The sequence below is a fragment of the Pristiophorus japonicus genome, chromosome 4 (genome assembly GCF_044704955.1).
Source record: "Pristiophorus japonicus isolate sPriJap1 chromosome 4, sPriJap1.hap1, whole genome shotgun sequence".
Taxonomy (NCBI): domain Eukaryota; kingdom Metazoa; phylum Chordata; class Chondrichthyes; family Pristiophoridae; genus Pristiophorus; species Pristiophorus japonicus.
In genome coordinates this window covers 214125470-214146843 of record NC_091980.1, presented here as the reverse complement: position 1 = coordinate 214146843, position 21374 = coordinate 214125470, and the positions used below count along the sequence as shown (strand labels likewise).

General features: G+C 46.1%; 1 protein-coding gene across 1 annotated transcript in view; it reads right to left on the bottom strand.

Annotated features, from left to right (window-relative positions):
* sec23a (Sec23 homolog A, coat complex II component) overlaps nt 1-10157 on the bottom strand; it is a 132851-nt gene extending 122694 nt beyond the window's left edge. Inside the window, exon 1 of the mRNA XM_070877892.1 lies at nt 9915-10157. The gene's annotated coding sequence lies outside the window, so the exon portion shown is untranslated. The remainder of the gene's footprint in view (nt 1-9914) is intronic.
* Nucleotides 10158-21374: the final 11217 nt, after the last annotated feature.

Sequence of the window (21374 nt, the reverse complement as noted above, 5' to 3'; positions counted from 1 at the left end):
TCTGTTTCCTATCACTTAGCCAATTTCGTATCCAAGCTGTTGCTGTCCTTTTTATTCCATGGGTTTCAACTCTGTTGGCAAGCCTATTATGTGGCACTTTATCAAACACCATGTACACATCAACCGCTTTGCCCTCATTAACCCTCTGTTACCTCATCAAAAAACTCAATAAAGTTGGTTAAAAATGATTTGCCTTCAACATATCTGTGCTGGCTTTCTTCAATTAATCCACACTTATCCAAGTGACTATTCATTTTGTCCCTGATTATCGTTTATAAAAGCTTCCCCGAGATTAAACTGACTGGCCTGTAATTGCTACATTTATCCCCACACCCTTTTTGAACAAATGTGTAACATTTGCAATTCTCCAGTTCTCTGGCACCACACCCTGTATCGAAGCACGATTGGAAGATTACGGCCAGTAGCTCTGTGATTTCCTCCTTAACCCCCCTCAGCATCCTAGGATGCATCGCATCGGGTCCTGGTTACTTATCAACTTTAAGTACAGATAGCCTTTCTAGTACCTCGACTTTAGCAATTTTTATCCCATCCTGTATCTCCACTACCTCCTCTTTCACTATGTCTATGGCAGCATCTTCTTCCTTGGTGAAGACAGATGCAAAATACTCATTTAGTACCTCGGCCATACCTTCTGCCTCCATGCGTAGGTCTCCTTTTTGACCCCTAATCGGACGCATTCCTCCTCTTACTACCATTTATTATTTATATGGCTATAGAAGACTTTTGAATTCCCAAATTTAATTAACAAAATGTAATAATACTAAAGAAAATCAAGCGCAGTATTGAAAATATAGAGAAGCAAAGAGTGTGATCAGAAGAGCTAAGAAAATATGTAAATTAAGGCCTGCAGGTAGTAAAAAAAGATTAGATTTTATAAACACGTAAAAAATAAAAAAAGTTGGAAATCTTATGGATGATGAATGGTGGAGATACTAAACCAATACTTTGCCCCAGTTTTCACAGAAGGGTGTGGTAGTGGGAATGATAGGATAACTAGAAATAAAGAACTACAAATTAATTAATTAATTAACTCACCAAGGCTTCTTCGGCAGCACCTCCCAAACCCGCAACCTCTACCACCGAGAAGGACATGGGTGGCAGGTGCATGGGAGCACCACCACCTGCAAGTTCTCCTCCAAATCACACACCATCCTGACCTGGAAATATATTACCATTCCTTCATCGTCGCTGGGTCAAAATCCTGGAACTCCCTCCCCAACAGCACTGTGAGAGTACCTTCAGCTCACGGACTGCAACGGTTCAAGAAGGTGGCCCAACACCACTGCTCAAGGGTAATTAGGGATGGGCAATAAATGCTGGCCTCACCAGCAACGCCCACATCCCGCAACGAAAATTAAAAATTCAGCCGTGCCTCAAAGCCTTTTTCTCAACTCTGAATCAGAAGGCTGTGGGTCCAAGTCCCACTTGAAAGGCTTCAGCACAAAATCTCGGCTGATATGCCGGGACTGAAGAAGTGTTGCACTGTCGAAGGCGCCCTCTTTCGTATGAGACGTGAAACCGAGACCCCTTCTGCCCTCTTAGGTGGACATAAAAGATTCCACAGGCTATTTCACACAGAGGTGCAGAGTTCTCAGCAGTGCCTTGGCCAATATTTATCCCTCAACCAACATCACTAAAACAGATTTTCTGGTCACTATCTTATTGCTGTTTGTGGGAGCTTGCTGTGCGCAAATTGGCTGCCGTGTTTCCTATTTTACAAGTGACTACACTTCAAAAGTACTTCATTGGCTGTGAAGCGCTGACGTCATGAAAAGCCCTATATCAATTCAAGTTCTTTCTTTCCCTTTCTAATTATATTAAATAATTTTAAAAATTGGTAAAACACAAAGTGGTAAAGGCACTTGGTTCTGATGGCGTGCATCCTGGAATGCTAAGGGAAGTCGGAAAGGAAATATGAGAGGCTCTGATCACAATCTTTCAATCATCCTTGGATACGAAAGTTGCATCAGATGACTGGAAGGGAGCCAGTACAACACGTCTGTTCTAAAGAGGAGAAAGTGATAAACCAAGTGATGATAGACCAATTAGCCCAACATTAGTAGTTGGTAACTCCCCTAATTGTAGTCCCTCGTAGGAATCATCTTGTATGCAGGTCGTATCCTCCTTTCAAGTTCCTTCCAAAGATCTTTATACTGAGCAGCACCACCATACCAGTGCATTGGGATCTGGTTGCTGTCAATGAGAGTTCTTATTCCCCAGCACTGCAATATTTAAATGTCAACTTTCTCTCCAGATTTCAGTCTAGATTCCTGCCAGATTTAAAATTGGAGTCAGCCCAGCAAGATTGATACAGGGAGATGAGATTTAAAAATCAGTGGCATGATCCAGAACTGAAATCAGGATATCACATGCCGTGCAGGAGCTGAGCAGCAGCTGGCAATGGTTGAAATAAGAATGAACAGTGATAAAGTGTATTTGTGGACAGGAGCTGACATGGAAGTAAAAATGTGTGCGCGCGCGCGCGCAATAAAAACAGTAAGTGCTGGAAATACTCAGCATGACAGGCAGCCTCCGTGGAAAGTGAATCAAAGTTAACATAGAAACAGACAATAGGAGCAGTAGTAGGCCGTTCGGCCCTTCGAGCCTGCACCGCCATTCAATATGATCATGGCTGATCCTCTATCTCACCATATTCCTGCTTTCTCCCCATACCCCTTGAGGCCTTTTGTGTCTAGAAATCTATCTCCTTCTTAAAATAAATATATTCAGTGACTTGGCCTCCACAGCCTTCTGTGGTAGAGAATTCCACAGATTCACCACCCTCTGAGTGAAGACATTTCTCCTCATCTCAGTCCTAAATTTCCTACCCGGTATCCTGAGATTGTGACCCCTTGTTCTGGACTTCCCAGCCAGGGGAAACATTCTCCCCGCATTCAGTATGTCCAACTCTGTCAGAATTTTATATGTTTCGATGAGATCCCCTCTCATTCTTCTAATACAGGCCTAGTCGACCCAATCTTTCTTCATAAGACAGTCCTGCCATCCCAGGAATCAGTCTGGTGAACCTTTGCTGCACTCCCTCTATGGCAAGTATATCCTTTCTTAGGTAAGGAGACCAAAACTGCACACAATACTCAGGTGCGGTCTCACCAAGGCCCTGTATATCTGTAGTAAGACATCCTTGCTCCTGTACTCAAATCCTCTTGCAATGAAGGCCCATACCATTGCCTTGCTAACTGCTTGCTGCACCCGCACGTTTGCTTTCAATGACTGGTGTACAAGGACACCCAGGTCTCTTTGTACATCGACATTCCCCAAACTATCACCATTTAAATAATACTTTGTCTTTATGTTTTTCCTACCAAAGTGGATAACTTCACATTTATCTACGTTATACTGCATCTGCCATGTGATTGCCCACTCACTCAACATATCTAAATCGCCTTGTAGCGTCTTTGCATCCTCCTCATAACTCACAATCCCACCGAGTTTTGTGTCGTCAGCAAACTTGGAAATATTACATTTGGTTCCCTCATCCAAACCATTTATATATATTGTGAATAACTGGGGCCCAAGCACTGATCCCTGTGGTACTCCACTAGTTACTGCCCGCCACCCCGAAAAAGACCCGTTTATTCTTACTCTCTGTTTCCTGTCAGTTAACCAATTTTCAATCCATGCCAGTATATTACCCCCAATCCTATGTGCTTTAATTTTGCACACTAGCCTCTTGTGTGGAACTTTATCAAAGGCCTTCTATAAATCCAAATACACTACATCCACTGGTTCTCCCTTATCTATTCTATCAGTTACATCCTCAAAAAACTCCAGTAGGTTTGTCAAACACGATTTTCCTTTCATAAATCCATGCTGACTTTGTCGAATCCTGTTGATATTATCCAAGTGTGCCGTTATCACATCCTTTATAATAGACTCCAGCATTTTCCCGACTACTGATGTTAGGCTAACCAGTCTTTAGTTCCCTGTTTTCTCTCTCCCTCCTTTTTTAAAAATAGTGGGGTTACATTTGCCACCTTCCAATCTGCAGGAACTGTTCCATAATCTATAGAATTTTGGAAGATGGCAGCCAATGCATCCACTATTTCCATGGCTACCTTTTTTAGTACTCTGGGATGCAGATTGTCAGGCCCTGGGGATTTATCAGCTTTCAGTCCCATTAAGTTTCTCCAGCACTATTTTCTTATTAATAATCATTTCCTTTAATTCCTCTGACTCACTAGACCCTTGGTTCCCTAGCATTTAGTTGGAATGTTATTTGTGTCCGCTTCTGGGAAGACAGAACCGAAGTATTTATTTAATTGTTCCCCATTATAAATTTTCCCGTTTCTGACTGTAAAGGATCTACATTTGTCTTCACGAATCTTTCTCTTTTTACGTACTTGTAGAAACTTTTGCAGTCGATTTTTATGTTCCTTGCAAGTTTACTCTCGTACTCTATTTTTCCCCTCTTAAATCAATCTCTTGGTCCATTTTTGCTGAATTCTAAATTGCTCCCAATCCTCAGGCTTGCTACTTTTTCTGGCAACTTTGTATAACTCCTCTTTGGATCAAATACTATCCTTAATTTCTTTTGTTAGCCATGGTTGGGCTATTTTTCCTTTTGTGATTTTGCATCAGAAAAGAATGTATAACTGTTGCAATTCATGCATTTGTTTCTTAAATGTTAGCCATTGCCTATCCACCATCATGCCTTTTAATGAATCTTCCCAATCTATCATAGCCATTCCTCATACCTTCGTAGTTTCCTTTGTTTAAATTTAGGACTCTAGTTTCGGATTGGACTACTTCACTTTCCATCTTAATAAAGAATTAAATTATGTTATGGTCACTCTTCCCTAAAGGAGTCCACACAACAAGACTTAATTAATCCCTTCTCATTTCACAAAATCCAATCTAGATAGCCTGTTCCCTAGTAATGGTCTAAAAAGCCATCTCGTACACACTCCAGGAATTCATCTTCCACAGTATTATTAATCATTTGGTTTGGCCAGTCTATATTAAAGTCACCTACGATTACTGTAGTACCCTTGTTACATGCATCTCCAATTTCCTGTTTGATGCCATCCCCTATATTACCATTACTGTTTAGAGGCCTATAGACAACTCCCAACAATGTTTTCTGCCCCTTGGTGCTCCTTAGCTCCACCCCAGACTGATTCTACATCTTGATTCTCTGAGCCAATATCCTTTCTCACTATTGCTCTGATTTCATCCTTTACTAACAACGCCATACCACCCTCTGTTCCTTTTTGCCTGTCCTTCCTAAATATCGAATATCCTTGGATATTCAGTTCCCAACCCTGGTCACCCTGCAACCATGTCTATGTAATTGTAAATATATCGTAAACGTACATATCTATTTGCACTGTTAATTCATCTACCTTATTACGGATGCTTTGTGCATTCAGATACAATGCTTTTAGATTTGTCTTTTTAACATTATTAGACATGTTAACATTATTTTGTACTATAGCCCTATTTGTCTTAGCTATTTTTTCTTACCTGGACCCTATTTGTTAGTGCACTATTTTGTTTGTATGCTCTGTCCCTTCCTGACATAATCTGGTTATCCTTACCACAATCACTTTCCTGCATTGCTTCCTTTTCTTTTCTCTTTAGCTTTCTAGATTTCTCTCCACTGGGATTCTCCCACCCTCCCCTTATTAACATTTCAGGTCGATGACCTTTCATCAGAAGTGTATGGAGCCTCGACTCAGTCATGGTCAATTAAGTTCTCCTATTTTGTCCATAAAAATAATAATTGAGAAGTAAAAAAAAATTACAAAACTATTAATATGATTGGAAACATAATCAACATTCTTCATATGACAAAAGTCTATTTGTTTATAAACTAAAATTAGAATTTATTCACAGAACATTACTTTGTTAGTTGTGCTCACTTATGCCCAGTGTTCCAGATTAAATAATTATTTTTCTAATTGAAAATCATCAATAGTCGAACCTTATTTAACTATCACTTTTCCTCTGGTCTGGTTATGACTGAATTTTTGTTGGTCAGTAGGGGAGCTCAAGCCTGGTCAAAATAAACCCTCAATTTAGAGAAAAAAATGCTTTCAATCTCCACAAATCTGCCAAAGTGTAATCAGATAACAGAATTTGCCATGCTGTGTACGGCAACAACATTTCAAGTGCTTATGATGTATCTCCAACATCATCCTACTTTGTTTTTGATGGGTCCTACCTTTCATTGTTAATCTAGTCTATAATCCATACTAAACTTTCCCCTATTCTCTCGGTGGAAAATACTTTTTTTTTTAAATATCCACCGCACCAAATCTACAAAAAACCTATTAGTCGAATGCAACTACATACAGGCAGAGTACAAAAGTAGACACCTGTGCATATCAACAAATTTTAAAATGTCTTGCGCAGTTACAAAAAGTTACATCCCATTGTTTATTGAATAATTATAATTGTTGTAAACAAATGTCCTCGAGCTGTTTTGAGATATTTCAGCAAAAACATGTTTGTTCGTAATTGAAACCTCTATTCCTTCTGGGACTTCAAATGGAAATACTTTATTAAACAAATGCAGCCTTTAGGGGATTTTCTGTTTTAAACTTGCTCCAGGCCAGGTGTGTTTTTTTCACACCTGGGTTGATTTTACACACAAAGTACACAACCAAATAAATGTCCTCCTTATAATTAAAGGAGTTAAAGAACATGTAAAATATTCTTTAGCACATGATTTGGGTTAAAAGTGTAACTTATTTTGATGTATCGCACACGAAAAAAACACAGCTCAACAGGTTTAAATGGATTTCTGATCAGTCTGCCTTTTTAGCACACATATCAATCTCATTAACAGTTCCCTGCTCGTGACAACTGCATTTTCATTGTGACATTTTATCAATTGTAATAAGCAACACTATACTTCCCTTATATGGAACGCATGGAACTTACAACAAACATGTCCAGGTTGAACCTCTCTTATCTGGCACCCTCAGGACCTGGCTTACCGGATAAGGGATTTTGCCGGACAAGGGGAGGTCAGCATTTCGGGCCCAGCTTCGGTGCATCCACAGCGCTTGGCCTCCTTCTGCCCCGTCATGGCTTATCCCACGGGATATACCAGCGTGTGCGTCTCCAAGACTCACTCCTAGGACATTCAAAGTAATGAAGAGGTTGTTTCTTTTTGTTTCGCAGAGCGCCGAGGGCAGCAGGGAGGGGAAGAGCGACCAGCCCGAGGACGTGGCCCACTGGCCCTACCCCAGAGGGAGTGCCAACGGCAGTGGGGAGGGGAGGGGAGGAGCGGCCGGTTGATTCCAGGTCGCGGCCCATCGGCCTGACCCCAGCCAAGGCACGGGAGGCAGGTCGATGGGACTCGTGCAACCCGTGTGCTGAGCCGGGATTGCGTTAAGAGCAAGTCCGCCCAGCGTAAGCGGAGCTATGGTGGCTCTGTGACTGCAGGAAAGCGAAAAACTTGCCGGGGGGTTTAAACATATTTATTTTTATTTTTAAATAACTTTTATCAAGCTTTTATTTATAATTTTATTCAAAATATAATTATTAGTAGCACAGGTTGAATCGACCACCCCCCCTACCACCCGACTTGAATACCCACCCTCAAGGCCAATTAGGCAATCAGTGCCTTCAGAACCAGACGAGGAAGAAGTCTCTGTCTTCAGGAGAGCAGAGAATATTGGTGAGTATGAAAAAAAATTATCTGCGCATGCGTCAATCCTCCACCGGGAATTATGCCGGACGAGAGATGGTGCCGGGTAAAAGAGTCTCGGATAAGAGAGGTTCATTTTAGCATAAGCATGTCATGATAGATAAACTCAATACTTCTTTCAGTCCTAAGATACGCAAAATCTTCTTAAAATAAAAATAACAATGCTAGAAACACAAGAAAAAAAGTTTTTTCAGTAATACGATCTAAACAATATTAGATATGGAAAGAATTTCCATTTATATTTCATCATTCACAACCTTAGGAGATCCCAAAGCACCACAGCCATTGAAGTACTTTTAAAATGTAGTAATTGCAGGTATTGTAATGTAGGAAATGCAGCAATTTTCACACAGCTAGGTTCCACAAACAGCAATGAAACAAATAACCAGATCATCTGTTTGGGGGAGGGGGGGGGGGGAAAGAGAATGGGGCACAGCAGGGAGGAAAAGGTGGTTGAGAGATAAATATCCAAGACACCAGGAGAATTCCTCTGCTCTCTATTAATTCCTTGGGATCCCCTTTACATCAACCCGAGAGCTCAAAGAGGCCTCGGTGTAACATCTCATCTAAAAAGGGGGTACCTTTGACTGTGCAGCGCTCCCTCCCATCGTGTCAGCCAGTGGCTTAGTTGGTAGCACTCTCGCCTCTGAGTCAAAAGGTTGTGGGTTCAAGTCCCACTCCAGAGACTGGAGCATAAAAATCTCAGTTTACACTACTGAGGAGTAGTGCTGCACTGTTGGAGGTGTCATCTTCAGATGATTTGTCCCCCTCTCTCAGGGGGACACAAAAGATCACATGGCAGTATTTCAAAGAAAAGCAGTAGCGTTATCCCTGGTTGTCCTGGCCAATATTTATCCCTTAAATCAACATAACAAAAACAGATTATTTGGGTCATTATCCACATTGCTGTTTGTGGGAACTTGCTGAACGCAAATTGGCTGCCACGTTTCCTACATTACAACAGTGACTACACTTCAAAATTACTTCATTGGCTGCAAAGCGCTTTGGGACATCTGGTGGTCGTGAAAGGCGCTATATAAATGCAACTTCTTTTTTTTTTCTTATTCAGTACTGTAGTCATTTGAGAGCCTGGATTAGATGCTCAAGTTTCTTCAGTGGAGCTTGAACCATGAGCTTTTGACTCAGAGGAGAGAGCCACGTCTAACATATTAATTTGTAGGTTGCTCGTACCACACAGCTCGAACAGGTTCACTAGACCTCTGCAGAAACTGAAACCAGCAATGGGTCCGAGGTTCCAGACTGAGCAGAGTGAATCCAGACCCCACACAGCCGGAGCCCGAGCAGTGAATCCGGACTACACACACCCGGAGCCCGAGCAGTGAATCCGGACTACACACACCCGGAGCCCGAGCAGTAAATCCGGACTACACACACCCAGAGCCCGAGCAGTGAATCCAGACTACACACACCCGGAGCCCGAGCAGTGAATCCAGACTACACACACCCGAAGCCCGAGCAGTGAATCCGGACTACACACACCCGAAGCCCGAGCAGTGAATCCGGACTACACACACCCGGAGCCCGAGCAGTAAATCCGGACTACACACACCCAGAGCCCGAGCAGTGAATCCAGACTACACACACCCGAAGCCCGAGCAGTGAATCCAGACTACACACACCCGAAGCCCGAGCAGTGAATCCGGACTACACACACCCGAAGCCCGAGCAGTGAATCCAGACTACACACACCCGGAGCCCGAGCAGTGAATCCGGACAACACACACCCGGAGCCCGTGCAGTGAATCCGGACCCCACACACCCGGAGCCCGAACAGTGAATCCGGACTGCACACACCCGAAGCCCGAGCAGTGAATCCAGACTACACACACCCGGAGGCCGAGCAGTGAATCCGGACTACACAAAACCGGAGCCCGAACAATGAATCCGGACCACACACACCCGGAGCCCGAGCAGTGAATCCGGACTACACACACCCGGAGCCCGAGCAGTGAATCCGGACTACGCACACCCGGAGCCCGAGCAGTGAATCCGGACTACACACACCCGGAGCCCGAGCAGTGAATCCGGACTACACACACCCGGAGCCCGAGCAGTGAATCCGGACCCCACACACCCGGAGCCCGAGCAGTGAATCCGGACCACACACACCCGGAGCCCGTGTTGCTCCGATGAGTCTCCCCAGGCCGAGGCCCCGCTCGGTATTTACTGTTTCGGTGTAAAAGCAGCGACCTACTGCAGCGAGTGTGCGCGGCCGGTTCCCAGGCCGTATATCCTCCGCCTCCTCCTGTCGTTGTAGGGTGAGTGTCTGACTGGCCTCCCTCCCGCCGGTGCCGGTGTTCAGTCAGTCGCCTTCCGGCTCCTCCCTCCAGTGCCCAGGGTCCGGCCTCCGCTGACGCTGTCAATATGGCAGACTCTGCCACGTAGAGGCAGAAGGTGGCGGCACCCGCCTCCAACAGGCTGCAGCGACCCGTCATCAGCGGCCGGCGGCCCGGGATCCTCAGCACACACTGAATGGGCAACCTGCAACTGTCCCGTCCCCGGCACTACCCCCGGCGCCTCAGACCCCCATCCTCACCCTCCCTCACTTACTCACCCGGCACCTGAGACTTCCATCCTCACCCTCCCTCACTCACTCACCCGGCGCCTGAGACTCCCATCCTCACTCACCCGGCGCCTGAGACTCCCATCCTCACTCACCCGGCGCCTGAGACTTCCATCCTCACTCACCCGGCGCCATCCTCACTCACCCGGCGCCTGAGACTCCCATCCTCACTCACCCGGCGCCTGAGACTTCCATCCTCACTCACCCGGCGCCTGAGACTTCCATCCTCACCCTCCCTCACTTACTCACCCGGCGCCTGAGACTCCCATCCTCACTCACCCGGCGCCTGAGACTCCCATCCTCACTCACCCGGCGCCTGAGACTCCCATCCTCACTCACCCGGTGCCTGAGACTTCCATCCTCACTCACCCGGCGCCATCCTCACTCACCCGGCGCCTGAGACTCCCATCCTCACTCACCCGGCGCCTGAGACTCCCATCCTCACTCACCCGGTGCCTGAGACTTCCATCCTCACTCACCCGGCGCCATCCTCACTCACCCGGCGCCTGAGACTCCCATCCTCACTCACCCGGCGCCTGAGACTTCCATCCTCACTCACCCGGCGCCTGAGACTTCCATCCTCACTCACCCGGCGCCTGAGACTCCCATCCTCACTCACCCGGTGCCTGAGACTTCCATCCTCACTCACCCGGCGCCATCCTCACTCACCCGGCGCCTGAGACTCCCATCCTCACTCACCCGGCGCCTGAGACTTCCATCCTCACTCACCCGGCGCCTGAGACTTCCATCCTCACTCACCCGGCGCCTGAGACTTCCATCCTCACCCTCCCTCACTTACTCACCCGGCGCCTGAGACTCCCATCCTCACTCACCCGGCGCCTGAGACTCCCATCCTCACTCACCCGGCGCCTGAGACTTCCATCCTCACCCTCCCTCACTTACTCACCCGGCGCCTGAGACTCCCATCCTCACTCACCCGGCGCCTGAGACTTCCATCCTCACTCACCCGGCGCCTGAGACTCCCATCCTCACTCACCCGGCGCCTGAGACTTCCATCCTCACCCTCCCTCACTTACTCACCCGGCGCCTGAGACTCCCATCCTCACTCACCCGGCGCCTGAGACTCCCATCCTCACTCACCCGGCGTCATCCTCACTCACCCGGCGTCATCCTCACTCACCCGGCGCCTGAGACTCCCATCCTCACTCACCCGGCACCTGAGACTCCCATCCTCACTCACCCGGCGCCTGAGACTCCCATCCTCACTCACCCGGCGCCTGAGACTTCCATCCTCACCCTCCCTCAATCACCCGGCGCCTGAGACTCCCACCCTCACCCTCCCTCACTCACCCGGCGCCTGAGACCCCCACCCTCACCCCACAACCTCCCTCACTCACCTGGCACCAGAGACCCCACCCCCTCACTCACCCGGCGCCTGAGACACCTCACCCTCCAGCCCACTCCTTCACCTCACCCCACACCCACATACTCACCCACCGCCTCACACACTCCCTCACCCATAGTCATCCACTTCCTCACTCACCCAGTGCTTGAGGCACCTCTCACATTCACCCACTCCCCACCTTACATCGACGCCTGAGGCACCCCTCGCCCTCACTTGCCCCTACACCCACCACTCGCCCTCACTCGCTCCCCCGTCGCCCACACACCCACCCCTCTCCCACTCGCCCTCACTCACTCACCCCCCCACCCTCCCTCACCCACCCCTCGACCTCACTCACCCACCCCTCGCCCACACCCGAGAGCTGCTGCACCCATTCCCTCACACTCCCATACCGCTCACACTCCCTCAACCACACCCTCACCCACGCCCCACACCGGTGCCTGAGGCACCCCTCACCCCACACACTCACCCCTCATCCACTCCCTCACCCACACCATCACCCCACACCCTCATCCTCAACCACATCCTCACTCACTCCCACAACCCTACCCACCTCCTCACCCTCACCACCCACACCCTCTCCAAGCACCTGAGATCCCATCCCGTACAGCCTAACCCTGACTCTCACTTCTCGCTTTAATCCCACTCCCTCACCCTGACCCTCACTCTCACCCCATTCCCTCACTCCCTCACCCACACACTCACCCCCGGGACCCCCACAGCCTGCGCCCTCACCCTCACCCCATTCACCCCCCAGGGATCAGCCGCACCTCACCTCACAAAGCTCGACACCCCGGCTCAGCAAGTCCCAGTCAAACAGGTCCAAGGGGTGTCTGCTGTCCCTGTTAAACAGCACAGACCTGCAACTGAACCACTTTTCTAAACTGTATGTTAAAATATGAAGTTTCTCTAATGGTTCCGTTGGACCTATTTTGATGGACCAGTAGGGTGGCACTGGATCTCCCCAGGGTCACCAAATATGAATCAAGTGTGTTGTGTATGCATGCCTGTTTACTGTGTGATGTCTGTAACACTGTTATGCAACACTAAATGTACCCTTACACTGTACACACCTTGCCTGTACACCAGAGGGTGCTGCTGCTGGAGACCTAACAGGTAACCCAGTATAAAAAGGAACACACAGCTTGTTGTCGGCACTCAGGAGCTGCAAATAAAGGACTGCAGGTCTGCACAGTTTAAGTATCATACCCTGCCTCATGGAGTCATTACTAAAGGTGCCTTCATATACTACAACTGGCGACGGGAATACGAGGTCACGAACCACACGCTCAGCATGTCGAATCTCAGCAACTTTACCGATGGGGAAGATTGGGACGCTTTTGTAGAAAGATTGGAACACTTAAGGAGACTGGTTGCACCGTCGTACTTTGGCGACCACCTAAAGGAAGCACTAAGGGACTCTAAACTGACGAGAGCAGTGCACCGCATTGATACTTCTAAAGGCAGAAACGCTGCCCCGAGTCCCGCAACCCTGAGTCCGCCACATGGGGCAAACCGGCTAGCCCCGTGCTTGCGCTGTGGAGGAAACCACAGGGCTCACCAGTGCTGCTACAAAGACTATGCATGCAAAGAGAAAAGGCACCTTCAAAGGATGTGCAGAAAAAGCTTTACTCACCACGTCTCTGATGAGTTGACTGATCACCAGGGCTCCAACACCAAGGAAGGTGAAGTTGCTCAACCCCTGGAAGAGTATGGAACTCATACCTGCTCCACCGAAAGTTCTCCGTGGGCGATGAAAGCAGATGTCGACGGGGTCCCAGTTTCTATGGAGAGCGACAAATGGGCGAGCCAGTCTGTGATGAGCCAAGCGACCTTTGAAGAACTTTGAATGAATCCCGCCAATCGACCACAACGGCAGCCTGTCCAATTGAAGCTGCTCCCAGGCCTCCAGATTCCGGCAGTGGACATCGAACATGGATCCATCGCAGCATCCGGAGATTCCACTGTCCAGCTCAACTGCCCACAGCACTCCGGCAAAATCTCCGAGACCGAGGATCCAAACTCCACTTTCCGGGTGGGGGCAGCACTCCCAAGAGGTGAACATCAATGAAAGAAATGGATTCCCAATATCCAGGATTGAACCTGTGGAAGAAAAGAGCACCACAGTCTACCTGCAGCAAGACCAGAAAATGGCTGCAGCACCACAAGCACAGAACCTGTAATCAAAATGGCCTCCGCCATGCCACGAGTGAACATGGAGGAGCATCATGTGATATCGAGCGACCAATCGGTTTTGAAGGCTCCCTTAAAGGAGACCGGTAACCAAAAAAATTTAATGGGGAAGTTTCAACTATTTGAGTACACAGACTTTAAAGCTAAAGATGCAATTAAAGGGTGCAAGTATGAACATGTGTGCAATGTAACTATGAATTGTGATGCTGGTTTAACTAATGTGACTAATGAGATGAATGCAGGTGTCAGTAAGGTTAAGAACAAGTTTATTATGCTTAACAATAATGATAAAGAATGTGAAATACCTAATGTAACCATGTCTGTTGAAACCAGGACACCCAAAAGTGATGCAAATGCTAGAATGTATAATGCAGGCTCGACTATGTGTGATCAGAGCCAAGGTGTCATGTATACTGGTAGGACACTGCCAAAGGACATTGGGTCCATGCTGATGCCAATGGAATCCCCCTGTGGGAGACTCCCAGGTCCAGCAGGCTATCTGACCATGTAGCCAGGAACAAATGTGATGCTCCTTGCAGGATACACACAGCCAGTGGGAGCAGACCCACTACAGGGACAGTGGTCAATGGGCAGCCCAGCCAACACCAACGGCAACCTGCACCAGATCAGCCCTACAACCCCTGGCCACCAGGGCCAACACCAAGAGCATGAGGCCAATACCCTCCAGCTTCCCTGGCAAACCCTGGGATGACCTGACCCTCATCCCAATTGGTGGACAAGGAGCCCACCCAGTCTTGTGGCCCTGCCCACAACTACCCACATCAAACCACCCACTGCTGCCATAGCTACCCCCCGCACCCCCCCCCCCCCGGAGCGATCCCACAACAGTAACACCCACATTGTCTCTGTGTGAGGGAGGGGAAACGTACGAGGCCAACCTCAAGCACAGGGGTCACACCTGGCAACCACACAACTCTCACCACAACCTCCCATAGCCCACCACTGATCACCTCCCCTGGGCATGACCATAAGGATATGAAAAATGCTTAGTGGGGGGGGTGGGCGGAAGTGTTGTTGTGTATGCATGCCTGTTTACTGTGTGATGTCTGTAACACTGTTATGCAACACTGAATGTACCCTTACACTGTACACACCTTGCCTGTACACCAGAGGGTGCTGCTGCTGGAGACCTAAGGGTTACCAGCACACTGCAGGTAACCCAGTATAAAAAGGAACACATAGCTTGTTGTCGGCACTCAGGAGCTGCAAATAAAGGACTGCAGGTCTGCACAGTTTAAGTATCATATCCTGCCTTGTGGAGTCATTACTAAAGGTGCCTACATATACTACAAAGTGCCTTATTTTTTAGGGCACTGTTAGTATAACAAAGAAACATATGGTCTAATCAAACTCAAAGAATTTCAACATAAGCAAAAAAAAGTTCTAACAAAAGCAAAGGGAACCATTCTAACTAAATGATAATGTTGGTTATCAGTGTCTATTCGATGCCCACCAGTCACGATAGGCTCATTGGATGTACCATATTGTGTGAAGCGAAGTCGCACTATCCATGTTCAATCATTCCTCGATTAGCTGATTTCAGCCTGTGCAGCATAGCTATTGGACCTTATGGTTTAAGGGGAAAGTGGAAAAAGGAGGAAAAAGTAATCTAAGGTTTCCACTTTTCATCACTTTCCAATGAGCAACATTGGAAAATGTTTACATGGACAGTTTATGACAGCAAGATGAAGAACAAAAGTAGAAAGCAAAATACTATAAATGCTGGAAAACAAAAACAGAAAAGGCTTTAATTACACAACAGGTCAGTCAGCATATGCAAGGGGAATAGACCTGTCTACATTTTAGGATCAGACTGAAAAATAAGAGGCATATTAATACAATCAAACACAAGAGGAGGGTTTTATATATGGAGAGGAATCATGAGTGAAATGACATAGCAGCTTATCTCAGTTGAGCAATAAAACATTTAAGAAAGAAAAAGACTTGCATTTATAAAACACCTTTCACGACCACTGGACGTCCCAAAGCACTTTACAGGCAATTAAGTACACTTTGGAGAGTAGTCGCTGCTGTAATGTAGAAAACGCGGCAGCCAATTTGCGCACAACAAGCTCCCACAAACTCATCATCATAGGCAGTCCCTCGAATCGAGGATGACTTGCTTCCACGCCAAAAAGTTCACAGGTGTTTCAATGAAGGACCTAATATTCCAGGTCCCAAACTAAATCTTGAAGGGTGGATGATGCCTGTGCGTGGATTTTTTTAACGTGTGGTGGCCGTTACACACCAGCCACTACACGGGCTTGACAGAGCTCGGTCTTGGGCCAGTGGCAAAGATTGACCAAGCTGACTGAAGACCAGCTCTGCTGCACGGGCCTAGTGTGCACACATATATCACAGTGTGGGCTGGTCCGTACTGCCCCTGGGCTCCGAACTCGCGCGTCTCCTGGCCCCCTATCAGGTCCTGACAACCTCGACAGGCCAGCTCGTCAGTATTTAGCAAGGAAAAGCCTAGACATGCTAAATGAATACAGACACCTACAAACCTACATATACATAACACAGTGCAGGAAGGTGGAGTTGGGATAGAAGATCAGCCATGATCTCATTGAACAGTGGAGCAGGCTCGAGGGGCCGAATGGCCTACTCCTGCTCCTAATTCTTAGGTTCTTATTGCAAGTTCTTTTCACCTCTGCCTGCTGTACATTTCAAACCTTGCTACCATTTCAATTCTGGGTTGGTGGGGGGCAGTCGCTGCTGACCTGTGTGCGTCGAGACCATCAAAGACCCCACTTGTTGGATTCTCCACTGGACAGAGTGCGCAGCCTCCAATCGGTGATGAAAGCAGACCTCAGTAAAGCACCTGTGAGAGTTGTTGACCCATCCCCTTGCCAGGATATTGGCAATGGTCCCTGCACTTCCTATGCTAAAAGTCTCATGAACATTTTAAAATGCCAATCTCACCCGTAATTGCCGGTCACTAACACCTATTGAGGTTTAACGGTCTCAGGGAAATGGTGTTTACATGCAAACGGTTGTAAATCCGGGTCCGTGTCGCCTAATTCGATGTATTTCCCCGCTCTTGTCCTGTGCAGTGGTCCCACAAACAGCAATGTGATCATGACCAGATAATCTGTTTCAGTAATGTTGAAAGAGGGATAAATATTGGGCAGAACACTGGGGACAATTACGCTGTATGACTTCGAAATAGTGCCATAGAATCTTTTACGGGCAGATGGGGCCTCGGTTTAATGTCTCATCCAACAGATAGCACCTCCGACATTGCAGCATTCCCTCAGTGCTGCACTGGAGTGTCAGCCGAGATTTTTGTGTTCAAATCTCTGGAGTGGAACTTGAACCCACAACATTCTGACTCAGAGGCAAGGATGGTACCTCCTGAGCCATGGCTGACACTAGATGCGTTAATAACAAAGGAAATAGTTGGCCTCGGAAAATAAGAAAATGGAATAGATGGAAAACACAAGGGTCAGTATACTACATTAGAAGAGGTACACACAAATTGCTGTCTCACACAGGAATGTTTGGGGGTCTGAACTGTGTGGGAGAAGGTGAATGGTCAGCTGTTGCATCTCTTGTGCTTGCACAGGAAAGGGGCTGGTGGAGAAAGAGTGAACAAGGGTATAGTGAAGGGAACGTTCCCTCCAGAAAGTGGAAAGGGAAGAGGAAAAGTATGTTTGGTGGTGGGATCATGTGGTCGGTGGCAGAACTGGTGATCTGGTGAATGCTAGTGGGATGGAAGGAACAGGGGAATCCTTAAGAAAATCCTTAGCTAGGAAAAGAGGATGACATTTCAGACACTCTGATGCAAAAAGTAGAAGCATCATGAGAGATGCAATGGAGATGGAGAAACTGGAAGAACAGAGTGGAATTTTTGCAAGATAGGGGATGAAGGTAATTGTGGGAATTGGTGGTCTTGTAATAGATGTTGTGGATAATCCATCACCAGAAACATAAGTCTCGAAAGAATGACAGCTTTGCTGAACATCTCCTGTCGACAAGTGGACCAAAGCTAGCTGTGGTGCGCCACTAACACCCCTTTCCATTCCCACTCCGACCTCCGTCATTAGTCATCTATATTGTTCTAATAAAGCTCAACACAAGCTTGAAGAACAATATCTCATCTTTCTCCAAGGCACCCTGCAATCCTCTGGTCTGAACACCAACTTCAATAACTTTTTTTTGAAGAGTATAGCCTTCCCATTTACAATCATGTATATTTAACAGTGGTGCAATATTTTTCCATAATTATCTTTGGAGAAAACATGACAACTTATTCAGTATCACCGGGAAATTGTTAGCTGGAGTATACTTTGGACCACAGTATAGTGCTTTTCAATGCAGTGAACAAAGACAAACACTCAGTAAAGCAATAAAAGCAAATTACATTTTACTAAAAGTACTGTACTAGGTTTTCCAAAAGCCACATGTTGAAACTATATGTAACAAATTGTTAACCAGCCTACAGAAACTACTGTATTTAATATCAATCTTTAGAGGAAAGAAAAAATTATAAGTCCCTCAGTAGCTCAACTGCCAATGATAATGCGCAATAGTCTAGAATTCCAGTATGTACAGCTTACTTGACCTCAACTAGGTTAGCAACAGAGGTACTATAAGCCTCTTTTTCTGTCTGCCTCCTTTTTAAAATATGGGCATTACATTTGCGGTTTTCCAATCTGCTGGGACCTCCCCAGAATCCAGGGAATTTTGGTAGATTACCATTGCATCCACTTCTTTTAAGACCCAAGGATGCAAGCCATCAGATCTACCCTCTTGGCAAGACCATCAGCAGGCCAGGGCCATTGGAGGGAACAGCGTGCGGCTGCATGCCACTTCAGGGAGGGTGATGGCTGCGAAGCCAGGTCGCTGATTGCAGTGCGGGAGGCACAGCAGGAGGGGCGAAGGAGCGGCAAGAGTTTGAAGATGGAAGTGAACGGGGTCCAGAAGAGGCAAGGGCCCAGGGGCAGCACGGGCCAGCCCACACTGCGATGTGTGCGCACGCTAGGTCCGTGCAGCAAAGCTGGTCTCCAGTCGTCTTGGGTAATCCTTGCCACTGGACCAAGACCTAGCTCTGTCAAGCCCGTGGTGGCTGGTGTGCAACGGCCACCACAGGTTAGAAAAAATCCACGCACAGGCATCTTCCACCCTACAAGATGTAGTTTGGGATCTGGAATATTAGATCCTTCATTGAAACACCTGGTGAACTCATCCCCTTTTGGCGTGGAAACAAGTCATCCTTGCTGCGAGGGACTGCCTATGATAATTTTGATCTCCAGGCTGGGGAAGGAGAAGAAACAGAGGGGAAAGAAAATCAGTTTTAAAAAGTTTGATCACTATCTCTGACCCCAAATGAAATATGTGCATATGGACAAGATCAGAATTTGCTGTAATGCTCCCTATTGTGTTTTGTATTTTTTTATATCGTATATTGTATTTTTTTTTTTTTTACACATTCTACAGGTATTCTTCTTGAGAGCAGCACTAATACATAGGGTCTATTCAAACTAATAAAAGCATCATACTACAATGTAATTTTTTAGATTTATAAAATGGATGCTATCTTGCGGTGCCCACTGATTGCAGAAGTATTAGGGTCTCCTTTTGAATTGAAAAATCAATGAAATTTGCCATTTCTTTCATGATTTTATAGAGGAAATGATCTTGCAAGTATTTCACTGATGCTCTGCTATTACTACCTTTGGAGATAAATTACAATGATTATATGGGCAATACTTTTAGCTTCTTCATTCCCTAGGGAATGTTTATTTCTAAAATTTTCATTCTTTGACTCCTATGTAAATTGAGGCCTGTAGATAGTCTTTTTAAAAAAAACACACACATGCAAAGCAGGTTGATCAGCTGTGATGCTCCCTATTCCTCTCGAGCCTAATACATAAAGAATGGCAGCTGAGCCAATGTAGGACAACTAGTGCATCTTTGACATCAAGTCAGCCACTGGATGTGGAAATGAGGAGAAAACTGGCAAAACATTTCTTTAAATGTTAAATAACAAAGTGTATAGGTCAGTCAACAAAGTTGTTGTTTCATGGAATAATTATTCAATTCTAACGCAATGAAAATTAACCTTCCAGATACTGATCAACCGGCTTTGCATGTGTTTTTTTTTTTAAAATGACTATCTGCAGGCCTCAATTTACATAGGAGTCAAAGAATGAAAATTTTAGAAATAAACATTCCCAAGGGAATGAAGAAGCTAAAAGTATTGCCCATATGGTAATTGTAATTTATCTCAAAAGGTAGTAATAGCAGAGAATCAGTGAAATACTTGCAAGTTAATTTCCTCTATAAAATCATGAAAGAAATGGCAAATTTCATTGATTTTTCAATCCAAAAGGAGACTTCCGCAAGATAGCATCCATTTTATAAATCTAAAAAAATTACATTGCGGTATGATGCTTTTATTAGTTTGAATAGACCCTGTGTATTAGTGCTGCTCTCAAGGATACCTGTAGAATGTGTTTAAAAAAAAAGTAATACTATTTCATGTTATGTGTGGTGCCCTGCTCTTGTGGAAGGGCACTTGTCAACTGTTTATTTTACTTGGTGGCATTGGGTATACGCTAATGTCACCCTATTGGTCTATTTCAAAAGCGGAGGCCCTCACATCAGGAAACAATGTACAAGAAATCCTAAAGATCAAAACGTAAATTCAGTTTAGGTGCTCACCAGCAAGTGCACAAGCCAGTAACTGGTACTTGCTTTTCCAAGATCGGAAAAGAAAGACTTTCATTTCGAGAGCACCTTTTACCTCAGGACATCCCAAAGCAGTTTACAGCCAATTAAGTACTTTAAGTGTAGTCATTTGTAATGTAGGAAACAGCAGCTAATTTGTGGACTGCAAGGTCCCACAAGCAGTAATGTAATAATGATCAGATAACCTGTTTTATTGATATTGGTTGAGGGATAAATATTGGACAGTACATCAGGGAGAACTCCCCTAATCTTCTTTGAAATAGTGCCATGGGATCTTTTATGTCCACTTGAGAGGGCAGACCCATCTGCGTGAGCAGAGGTCAATCTCAGATGCTGAGATACGTTTATCCATGGACTTAAAACCAATTCCATCCGAGCAGCTCCTCTAATGTGGAGACCCAAATTAGAAACTTTTAGTCTCATGAAGATTGAAGCAATGAAGTTATGTTTATCTTCTATTGGATAGTTTTAACCATTACATAATTATGTGAGGTCAGAGGGAAAACTCAGGAGGGTAGGCCGAAAATATGGTCCACACATTCCCTATTCTCATTTCATGATGCCAAACCATTTAGAATACAGCGTAATTAATTCTTTCCCAACATTTTTAAAATCATACTTTGAACATCAGAAAGCCAAAGTGCAGTATTCAGTAAAGTGAATACTGAAAGACAATACCATAGATGAAATAAAGCAAAACAATATGCTAGCTAAATTCTGTACTCAACCATGCAGCAAGTGAAAACTTGAATTCTCTGTGCAAGAAGGGCATTTATATAGCACCTTTCATGTTCAAGGATGTTCCAATGTACTTC